The 12,257-nt window shown below is 41.5% G+C and overlaps 1 protein-coding gene across 2 annotated transcripts in view; it reads right to left on the reverse strand.

Annotated features, from left to right (window-relative positions):
- LOC148017335 (Transport protein particle (TRAPP) component) overlaps window positions 1–12,257 on the reverse strand; it is a 40,795-nt gene that overhangs the window by 9,956 nt on the left and 18,582 nt on the right. Inside the window, exon 8 of one of the 2 annotated variants that reach the window (XR_015687902.1) lies at window positions 3,615–3,765. The exons of the other annotated variant lie outside the window; for it this stretch is intronic. The gene's annotated coding sequence lies outside the window, so the exon portion shown is untranslated. The remainder of the gene's footprint in view (window positions 1–3,614; window positions 3,766–12,257) is intronic. 2 annotated transcript variants of the gene reach the window in all.

Genomic DNA, 12,257 nt, shown 5'->3' on the forward strand with positions numbered 1-12,257 from the left:
ATTCCACTACCGGGAGCACTGTGTTTTGCCCCCTCCATAGAGCAACACTTTTCCTAGACATCAACACCTCTACCCAAAGGACTATGTTTCACTCCCATAATAGTGTAGATTCCCTCCAAGTGTTGCCATCCCCATGAACCCTAACGTCTCTTGATATGGTATCAAAGCATACCATTCCACCTTTTGGCATGATATCAAAGAAAAGGTGTCATGGACATTAAGAAACCTAGTATCTTCCACAAATTTATAGAAGATTCCAAGCAGATTCTAGAAGATTTGCTAGAAGGTTCAAGAAAGTTCTAGAAGATTCAAAGAGATTTTAGAAGATTCTTTAGAAGGTTCTAAAACTGTACTTGCATCAATGCTTACATCAAGATTGTTTATGTCATTGCTTATGTCATCAATGATGTCATCATCAAGGAGCAACCCCCTTAAACCCCGCCCCCCCCAACTCTAGTATGTTGGGCTACAAGCCCTTTAGTCTTACCAATGCTAATGTGATGCATATCAAAAAACTATCTTCTAGAAACTTCTAGAAGATTCTAAGAAGGTGCTAAAAGTTTTCTTTTTTTAAATAGAAGGTCCAAGAAAGTTCTAGAAGATTCTAAAAAGTTCAGAAGATCCTAGAATACCACTTGCATCAACACTTACATCAGCCTTGTTTATGTCATTGCTTGTCTCAATGATTTTGTCATCAATCATGTCATCATCTAGAAACTTCCCCTTAACCCCATCAACTCCAATGTAAATAGGGGTTCTGGGCTACAAACACTTCAAACTTCCCAATGCCAATTGTCAAGCTTCTACAAGGTAAGTTCTCTCTAGTTTCAGCTCAAGTCATGTATCTCCAGTTCTTGTCTTGTCTTGTTCTTGATCTAGTCTTGTATTGAGAATCTAGCCTTGTTGTAAACACCATTGCATCAATCTTGTATCAAGAAGTATATTGTTGTAATTTTTTATCTTGCAATAAAAGATCAAGTTCTTCTTATTCTTCTTCTTCACATTAATTGGTTGTAAGTTATGAGGTGACAATCCTTATCCTTGCCAAGTTCTTATAACCCTCATAGCAATTTGGCAAGACTCCATACTTGATCTTGCCTAGTTGTAATAGATACGGTGATGAAAAGTATCATGTCATTGCCACTTTACAAAATATTCAAGAACAAATTCAACAATTTCATGAGAGTAATGCATGATTACAAGTATACAAACCCCAAGCTTTGGATTTAGCCATCCAAGAGCTTCAAAATCAACTTCAAGAACTCAAGAGGCAAGTCTATATCAAGAAGGTATTTCAACATCTTGTAGCCACCCTTCTAATTACAGGAAGGAGCCAAAGGTTAGCCTACTTGAAAAGTTCAATGGAACAAAATCAAAGTTTAGAGATTTTTTGCAGCAAGTGCAATTGCTCAGCCACATGTAGCTTGAGCACTATCCTCTTGATGCTTCTGAAGTGGGGCTTATCAGTATGGTCCTCTCTTGATTCACACACTTACTTGAGAAGAAATTTCCTCTACTTTATGATTGCAAAGATTTCGTCCAAGAATTCGCAACTACCTTCGTAAACACTAATAAAGCTAGAGTTACTAAGACCAAAACAAGAAGTCGACGTCAAAAATCTAGACCAACATCAGTTTATGCATCTAAATTCTGACAACTCACTTGTGATTTGACTTAGCCTGAGGATTACTTTATTGGTCAATTTCATTGAGAACTCAACGATGATGTAAAAGATCTTTTATTGGCAATGCCAAAGGCTCATGCATTTAAGTGACTTCATTTCTCAAGCAATAGAATGTGATAATTGGCTATTTCAGAGACATCAAGAGACATATCGTGGGGCTTTATTTAGTCTAGATGCCACGACAACAATGACCTTCCAAGGAAGACAAGAAACCAATATCAAGCTTGTGCATATTGATTCAGCTTGATTCAAGTCATTATCAGCTTAAGAAAAGCAATGACAATGCTCTCAAGGATTATGTTTGTGTTGTGGAGGACTTAAGCATATTGCTCAATGTTGTCCTAGCAAGAGGCTACAAGTACAAAGCTCCTAAGCATCCAATCAATCTCTCTTTGGCCAACCACCCTCAAAGTATTAGACAACACAGAGAAAGTAAATCAAGTCTTGGAATAATATCTCTGATGTACAATCAAATATCATCAAGATAATTGGGTGGATTTACTTCGCTTGATTGAATTTATCTACAATAATGCTAGTTATACCTCTACTACGCAAACTCCATTCTTTGTCAACTATGGAAATATCCAACTATGAATCTAGTTAAACACTTGTCAAAGATCCATAAGGAGTTAAAGTCACGTATCCGACAAGCCCAAGAAAGATATAAAGACAATGCCGATCGACAATGGATGCGACATCCAACTTACAACATCAAAAATCAAGTTTGGCCTTTATGACAAGATTTATGTTATTCTCATTCTTCCCACAAGTTGGATTATCAAAGTCTTGGGTTATTCAAGATCATTGGCCAAGTGAGTCCACTCACTTATTGTCTCCAATTACCATAATCAATGAGCATTCACCCCATATTTCATGTCTCAGTCTTGGAGCCTTGCCATACATCCTCAATAAGAGGGAGAAACTTACAACCACCACCACCTATTAAAATCAAAGGTCACCCACAGTACGAAGTCGAGACTATCCTTGATTCCAAAATCTCTCGTACAAGGCTTGAACATCTTGTTCATTTGAAGGGCTATACTGCTAGTGAGAGAACATGCAAACTAACCTCCCATCTTCACTAAGTACCTACTAAAGTAAAGAGTTTCATCAACAATATCCATTAAAGTCAAGAGCCTTACCAAGAAATCCCACTGCTCCTCGTGAAACTCGTTACTAAAGGAGGGCATAATGTCATGAATGGCAAGTATCTTTTAGAGACTTCTAGAAGATTCGATGAAGACTTTAAAAAAATCTTTTCTAGAAAGTTCAAGAAAGTTCTAGAAGATTCTAGAACATTCTTACAAAGGTTTTAGAAAACTGCTTACATCAACATTACTTATGTCATCACATATGTCAATTATCCTTATCTCATCAATGAAGTCATTATCTAGAAGCTTTCCCTTGACCCCCACAACTCTAATATAAATAGGGATCTTGGGCTACAAACCCTTCAGCCTTGATAATGCCAATTGTGAGGCTCCTACAAGACAAGTCCTCTCTAGGTCAAGCCATATATCTCCAGATCTTGCCTTGTCTTGTCTCATCTTGTATTTGATCTAGTCTTGTATCAAGTTGTTTGTCTTGTATCAAGGATCTAGCCTTGTTTGTAAACACCATTATATCAATATTGTATCAAGAAGTATAGTGTTATGATTCCTTATCTTGCAATAAAGAATCGGTTTCAAGAGAAAATGCTATCTATAAAAGAAGCCTTGTATTGTAGCATTGTATGGTGTGGAATATTAATTATCATTGTTGAGTGTGCAGAAGCGTGCAATCTCATTTTGTCACCATGTCCTTCTTAGTCTCGGAGGGTCGCTCATGAATATATGTATGTATCACATGAGTTCAAAATAAGGGGTTTTAAAAACACCATTTTTATATATGTTTTACATACAAAAGGGTATTATATAAAAAGGTTACTTACAAATTGAATAAAAAGGTTTGTATTCCATTCAAGAACACGCAGCCAATACATAGTTAGGCAACCCTCAATCTCCACCAAAATGGCACATTCTTGCTGAAGTAATTGTTGAAAGTTGGCCATAGGCTGCCAAGGAACAACATGGACCAACTACCTATCAAAAAACAAGGAGAGCTTGCTCAAAAGCCTGAGACAGCAATGAGTTGATTTTAACATGACATCATAGAATCCTCTAGGACCCACAAGATTTCCTGCACACATTCCTCTTGCAAAAAGATATGCAACTATGAAGAAAATTGCTAGGGTTTGTACTGAGGAAACACAAAGTATACGACCACCATAGAAACACAAAGAGATAGACATAGACACAGAAAGTAAAACTCAAACCCTAAACGCAAAACTCAAAACTCAAACACAAACAGAAGAAGGAAGAGAAGAATACAACTCTGAAGTAAATGAATATTGTAAATGAATATAAGAGTGTACAGATACTCAAGGGCAGAGCAAAGTGCCGAAGAGTGACGTCCCACCAGAGACAAATCCCAAGTTTGTCTCCACCAATCGGAGTGTAGGATGGAGAGGATGCAGCAAACATAGGTGTCAGGAGGACATGGAGCACAACCGCAAGTTGGACACGTGTTGAAGAGGACTGGTAGCTATCGCCTGATGTGGAGGAGTTGTTGCTTGATGGAGGAAGCTGTCAACTAGAAAGATGACACCAAGCGCAAGCTGTAGATGCTGTCGCCAGCTGCCTATTGAGCTAAAAATGCATTAGCTTCACTTAAACAGCCCCAAAACATGCTTAATTAATGAAGTAACCTTGTTTATTTAAAAGAAATGCGTTCCTAGAGAGTGTCTGTGTCCCATAAGCACAGACCCACTTGGGAGGGCCCAAACTTTCTATAAAGAAGTATGTTGCCCTCCATTCAGCCCTCATTTTTCAGCTTGCTGCCCACACCCCTTTCACAGAGGACATGTGACATTGCAGTCTCAGCTATCCCTTGCTGTCATCTACAATCTAGCACCTATTTCCAGCCTTCCACCCACAGTTTGTAGATGTTTACAGCACAGCGACTATTGTTGATCACTCTCCATTCAAAAAACAATCTCGTTTTTGCAGATTTCAGGTATTTCAGCTTGTTGCCCACACCCCGGACATGGAGGACATCGCGGTCCAAGCTAGCCATTGCTGTCTACAACAGTTTGGCGCCTATTTCCAACCTATCACACACTGTTCGGAGCTGATTTCAGCATGTTGACTGGTGCTACTAGTTTTTCCTGCGTTTTTTTAGTCTCTCTCTCTCCTGCAGCCTGCGTTTTTAGTATTTCTCTCTCCTCACCTACGTTTTTAGTCTTTCTCTTTCATGCAGTCGTCTGCGTCAAATCCAGCCTTCCTTGGCTGCATTTGCTAGTGTTCAACATCCGAAGACTGCCCTGCTACGATTCGGGATCTGTTCAGAGTACGACACACTCTCCAGCTCATTACCCCTACCCTGATCCTTAAGATACAGGAGTTCGAGATTCAGTATGCATTCACTGCATAGTGTGTTTACTGCATGAGCATTGTATATTCAGTAGTCATATCATTTCATTTATTTTCTGTGTTCATTGCCTTTGAGTTACCCTAACCCTAATTGCATTCTTTTATCAGTCTGTGCTTTGTCATACGGTTTCTATTTGTGTTTCAGTGTTAGGGTATTTCTTTACATGGTATTAGAGCAAGGTTCTCTAAGAGAAACCTAGACCTTTGATCTAAAAGCTCTTTGCAAAAGCAAGAACAACAGTAGGTTCAAATGACTTCGAACACAACACCAATTCAGTCTCCATAACCAATTATACCGAGAACCGAGCCAGAGTGGGCAGATCAACTTGCTTCACAAAGTTCCGACATGGTGAAAGACACTTCTGACACACAAAAGAAAAGCTATACAAGCTGTCCACTGAAAAATATCATGTGATCATGGCTTATAGACGAAAGAAGATTAAGGAGCTCGATCGAAGGATTGCCCTTTAAGAGAAGCTACTCAATGAAGGTATGCATGAATTTCTCTCTTCAGATGTTGCGCATAAATCTGATGATATTGCATGGCCGTCAAGACCTCCATCAAGGATAGGCCCCCCTGTTGGAGAAAGAGATCGAGAGTATGTTCCATTCTTTCATACTCTTCCATCCACTCTGATGCAAGGTACTTTAGATTCGTCTTTTGTTCATTCTTCTTTTATTTCTTCTATTTTGCAATATATTGGTAGAAATCATGAGAAAGACAATACAGTCAGTTGACTACGGAAACGGTTCTCTTAAGGACCAATTCTTGTATGTTAACACACGTCGTGGGGATTATAAGAAAAAGCCAAGTACCTCTTCTTCTACCCTTTTTTCTTTTCGGTTTACTTCTCGAAACTAGAATAAATTTGGTGTTCCTATTTCTACATTGCATGGTGCATCATCATCATCATTTTCAATCATTAAATGGTAAAAATGAACAAAATGCATCTACACCTTTCACACCACAAATTCAAAACCCACTCATCCCACCACATTCTTCGCTCCTTCTGTACTTCCATTTACACCATTTACATTCCCTTCACACACCTTATGTTACACATCACACCACACTAGGGGGTTATAGAAACATAGGCACCGCCTTTAGGACCTCATCCTTTCCTCAACAGGGTAGTGTCCCACATTCTTCTCACACACTTTCAGTATCATTGCAGCCTGGGTATCCTTCCCACTCTCTCCCGAGTGTGGATCAGTGGTACCACAACTTGCCTCCATGGCATTACCTAGTGGACCTTTAGGTCATTCAGTTGTGCCCCAACCAAGGCTTCCATGTCCCAGTGCCTCACCTCCATCGGCACCTTATGGAAACATTCATGTTCTAGTGCCTCCGCCTCAATCGGCACTCATTGGATACTCACAGTCTAATTTTGCCTACCTACCTCTTCCCCTTCCTCCTTCCTATCAGCCAACTCCACTACCACTCTCTTACCCTCCCCATCCATCTTACTCCGCTTTCTCGGTACCTCATGGTTCTACCTCATCTTCAGCCAAGCATGCATTCAATGACAAGACTCATTTCAACGGGTCAAACTTTACTACTTGGTCGAGACATGTCCTTGACTCATAGAACATATGGGATCTTGTACAAGGGTTGGAACCCCAACCCAATCCCGCACTTGTTCCATATGAGATCGTCCGCTCATGGAAGGCTAGGAATGCCTTTGCTATTGTCAAGCTGATGTAGGGCTTATTGCCTGAGTTTCATTCTCAGCTTTAGCATTTTGACCTAGCGTCAAAGCGATGGACACACTTGACTGACCGCTATGCGGCTCGGATAGGACTCGTCGTGTAAATCTTAACCATGAGCTTCAAAATTTCAAAATCTCTAATCGGATGACTTTAAAGTCAAGTTGGTTGAGTATCGGCATCTTCTAGCGGAATTCTCCACTATGAGGACTACGATCAAGTAACACTATTTCTAAACAAACTCCCCAGGAAATACTTCAATTTTATGGAAGGTGTAGTTTCAAAGCCTACCATGTCTACTTTCTATGAATTTGAGTGTCAGTTGTTGCTTATGCACGGTTGTTCAATCAATTTCATATAAATAATCCCTTAGAGGGGGCTCTTGTTGCTCATTCTCAAAAGGGGTAGCAACGAAAGGGTAAAAAAAATCAAACTTCCACTCAAAAACAAAATCAGTTCAAGGATTCACAAGGAAACTCCCAGTCACAACTCAAACTCGGGTGGCAGAATGTCCCTCAAAAGAATAGGTGTCGTCAACATTGTCAAAAGGCTAGCCATTTTTATGACGAGTGTAGCTGAAAGGCAAGAGACATAGCGCCAAAATCTTAGTCTCAGACCCCTGCCCCTCAGTCGGGCAACCCCCAACAAGGGGGCAGGGTGATGGCAAGGGGCAATTTAAAGGTCAAACTCGTACTGCCACCGCTCAGCCATCTCAGTCACAATGTTCTCAACTCCAGAGGGCTTTTTTGACTGGTCTGCGGAGGTCCGCATCGTCTCCGTAGAGACATCAGATCCAAGTCTCGTTCATATCTGTGAGTTGCCTCTCGACGAGGTTACCGTAGAGGCCCACTCGTCACAATCGAGCACTTCAGCTCCAGTTTGGATTGTGGACAATGGAGCTACCCATCATATGACTCTTATAGAGGACATCTTCCGTACCTAAGCCCCTGCAACTGAGCAGGTTCGCCTAGGAAACAACTCCTCGGTCAAGATTCAGGCTCAAGGTTGCGTCAGTTTGGCCACTGACAAGAATCCAGACCTTGCTTCACTGGACAATGTATACCATGTTCCTCAGCTTGGGGTGAACTTGTTATCTGTTCAATAGCTTTGCCAATTGGGATTAGCACTTTTCTTTACAACCACAGTCGAGGTCCTTGACTCTCAAAATGGCTTAGTGATTGCTCGCAGTGAGGCACAACCTAATGGCCTATACCACATGACACACTTTCTGACCGAGCCGACAGCCGAGGGCTCCGTGCATAGGTTCTAGGCATTAGCTACATCTCGAAAGTCTACAAACAATGAGCGTCTTTGGCATTTTCGCTTAGGGCATCTTGGTTATGACTCTCTTTATGAGTTGTCGCATCGTGCGCTGGTTGTTACACCGTGCGCTGCTTGAGGGCCTTCCACACCTGAAGCTAGCTCGAGATGTCTGTAAAGCATGTCAGCTCAAGAAGCAGCATCGTATCCCATTCCCTCAGAGTCCACACATCGTGATGAGGCACCTCTTAGATTGATTCATGTTGATCTTTATGGGTGTACTTTCTCAAGCATAAGTCAAATGCTTTCACATATTTTTCCGCTTGGAAACTGTTAGTTCATAACCAGACTTGACGTCGTATTGGTTGTGTGAGTAGTAATAGCAGTAGTGAGTTTATCTCCCACGAGTTTTCTGCGTTTCTACAGCAGCATGGCATCTCTTGCCAACTCACCACTACCAACTCCCCCTCTCAAAATGGAGTCGTAGAGAGTAAAAACCGGACTGTCATGGAAATGGCACCCTCTATGTTGTTCCCAAAAAAGCTCCCTAAGCGCCTTTGGGTCGAGGTTGTTAACACTGCGGTGTATATCCTCAACTGGTGTGCGCTTGCAACTCTTAATCAAAAGACCCCATATAAGGCATTGTAGCTCTTCGATGTACACACCTATCGATCTGTTGTAGGGAAACTTCTTTGGTTGATTGATACTAGGCCAGATTTAGCTTACTCAGTCGATATTTCACAGCACCTAGAATGTTACATTGGATTGCATGTCTTCGTGTGTTGCGTTACTTACGGTGTACTTATTCTTGTGGCCTGACATACGGTTCTGATTTATGTTTACAGGGATACGCTCATTCTGATTGGACAGGAGATCCTGACACACAGCGTTCCCATGGCGGCTACCTCTTTACCTTAGGTACGGCTCCCATTTCTTGGTCTAGCCATAAACAGGAGACAGTAACGGCTTCCACAACCGAGGTTGAGTATAGGGCTCTCTTCAATGGCACCACTAAGGCCATCTACCTAAGGAGTTTACTGGTGGCACTTCATTTTTCTTGCGACTCTCCCACTGTTGTCTACTATGACAACCAAAGTGTCATTGCCCTTGCAGCAATCCGATCATCACACCACAAACATGGCATGTGGGAGTCCGCTTCCATTTTTCCAGAGAGCAAGTTCAGCTAGGCACTATCCGCCTAGAGTTTGTGCCTTCATTAAATAATTTTACAGACATCTTGACCAAAGCGGTCAACCGGCTGGTTCTTCAATACCTACTACCCAAGATCGGCTTAGGTACACCCTCTTCTACTTCTTCAGATTGACTGGAAGAAGGTACTTTCCTCTTGCTTTTCCTTCCAATTTGAGACGAGGGAACTTCTTCTCTTAATAGTGACAGTGATGATGCTTACAGTTTTTAGACATTCATTTATTCTTTTGTATTGTATTATGAACATTTGTGACTTCATCCGTACTTTCAAGATAATATGATTGTAAAAGGGCACTTGGACAAGTGAACAATTCCCTTGCGAGGACACTGTCCAAGTGGCACCGTTGCATAGCATTTTGCATAAGCATGACATCTTGTATCTCCCATTGCATTACCCCATGAATTGGCATTCTGTTCATGTAAACATGCATCTATACGCATTTATCCCTTTTTGGTCTTTTGAAGTGGTTAACTCTAGATCCACCATATTCGTGGCATTGCACATGGCAGTCTCTTAGGCAGTTTTTCCCTAGCTTGCTTGCTTACTTTGCTTGTCTTGCTTGCTTCACATATTTGCTATATCCACACCTTAGCCATTTTCCTTCTTCATCGACACCCAGTAATAGTAGGGATAGTATGCTTGTTTTGTGAAGGTCTTGGATCTGACCATCCCTTATCACTCTCCCGTATTGGGGCACAGATACTCAATAGGACGAAAACAGATTTGCAACCCTCATTTAATGCTAAATCTATCAAATCTAAAAAGCCCTCAAAAAACAAAAAAAGTCCATAGCTAATTCCATCCACCTTTGTAGGGCTTGGTAACCCACTGGGCAGCCAACGAGCACCCTTTGTCCAATGCCCTATCCTCTCTAGACTGATCACTTGGGCTCCCTTGGTAAGATAACCATCGCCTCTGTAGTCTTGGTAGGCCACTAGGCAACCAACGCGCACCCTTTGTCCAATGCTCTGGCTACTTTGGGATGGGATGCCTTCGGGTAAAAGAAAAGAAAAAGGGCTTGGCTGGCCTTCATTCTCGTGGCACTGGAGGGGGTGTTGAGCTAAAAATGCATTAGCTTCACTTAAACAGTCCCAAAACATGCTTAATTAATAAAGTAACCTTGTTTATTTAAAAGAAATGCATTCCTAGAGAGTATCTGTGTCCCATAAGCACAAACCCACTTGGAAGGGCCCAAACTTTCTATAAATAAGTATGTTGCCCTCCATTCAGCCCTCAAACTCGTTTTTACAAGTTTTAGGTGTTTTCAGCTTGCTGCCCACACCCCTTTCACAAAGGACATCGCAATCTCAGCTGTCCCTTGTTGTCATCTACAGTTTGACACCTATTTTCAGCTTTCCACCCACAGTTTGCAACTGTTTACAGCAGAGCGATTGTTGCTGATCACTCTTCATTCAAAAAATATTTTTACAGATTTCAAGTATTTCAGCTTGCTGCCCACGCCCCAAACGCGGAGAACATCGCGGTCCAAGCTAGCCATTACTGTCTACAACAGTCTAGCGCCTATTTCCAGCCTACCACACACTGTTCAGAGCTAATTTCAGCATGCTGACTGCTATTGTTGGTTTTTCCTGCGTTTTTAGTCTCTCTCTCCTGCAACCTGCTTTTTTAGTATTTCTCTCTCCTCACCTGCGTTGTTAGCCTTTCTCTTTCTTACATTGTCGTCTACATCAAATCCAACCTTCCTTGGCTGATACAGGAGTTCGAGATTCAGTATTCATTCACTATATAGTGTGTTTACTACATGAGCATTGTATATTCAATAGTCATATCATTTCATTTATTTTCTGTGTTCATTGTCTTTGAGTTACCCTAACCCTAACTGAGTTCTTTTATCAGTCTGTGCTTTGTCGTACGGTTTCTGTTTGTGTTTTTGTGTTAGGGTATTTCTTTACACTACCGCCAAGTGTTGAAGAGGTCCAAACGCAGTAGAAGAAGGTCACCCGATGAGGGAGATGAGCTGCTAGTTGTCACCTACACACTGGAGGAGCAAACGAAGCAATAGAAAATGTGGCAACAATTGCTGGGGCTGGAATGCCACGTATGTGTAGCATGGCTGAAATCTGCACTCAAGGGTAAGAAACCTACATAGACAGGAAATCAGTGTCAAACTGAGATACACCCCATAGACATAAGAGACCAACCAAAGGCACAACGAATTGAGCAATGTAACAGAAGCTCAATACATAACTAACCAAGATGCATACATCATTGACAACATTGTGACAAAGACAAGTGCCTATCAGAAGTGGTGCAGCAATGGAAGCATAAACAACATGCTGAAATAAACTGCTGAAACACAAGACGAGAAAGAATAAACACAAATACATATGAGAACTCAGATCTATGCCCGAGAAACGGAATCCATATCGAACACACGACAGCAGCATACAACAGTGAGTCACTGGCTGTGTGGGCACCCTAGCACCGGCTCCTCTCTCCTTAGAAGAATCCACAAACGATGGCTATAAGAGGAAGAGGAGCCCCAACAATATATAGGCCTAAAATGGGGGGAGCAATAAATGCAATCGGCCAACATTAAATGCTCCATAGCCCTAAAAAGGGCACCAAAAAATGCCAGATAAATACTACATAAAATGTTGTAGCCTATACAACACAGTCTCACATCTGAGCTAACTAATCTGCTAACACCCTCTCTCAGATCAAGGGTGATCTGATACAATACAATAGTACAATGATGAGGTATCATAAACTATACAACATAGAACCACCAGAAGAACCATGGATATCCAAGCAATGAGTGGCAAGCCCACCACCAAGATGCCTCGGAGAGTATCTGATATCGATGTCAAGCATAACAACACCACCTAAAAATAGAGAAGAATCATAGCAGCTCTCTGTATAATGCCACCTATGTCACCCAGGACATACAAGACCAATCTACCAA

Source organism: Lygodium microphyllum, chromosome 22 (genome assembly GCF_053477565.2).
Source record: "Lygodium microphyllum isolate KBCC chromosome 22, Lygodium_microphyllum_v1.1.10, whole genome shotgun sequence".
NCBI classification, from domain to species: Eukaryota; Viridiplantae; Streptophyta; class Polypodiopsida; order Schizaeales; family Lygodiaceae; genus Lygodium; species Lygodium microphyllum.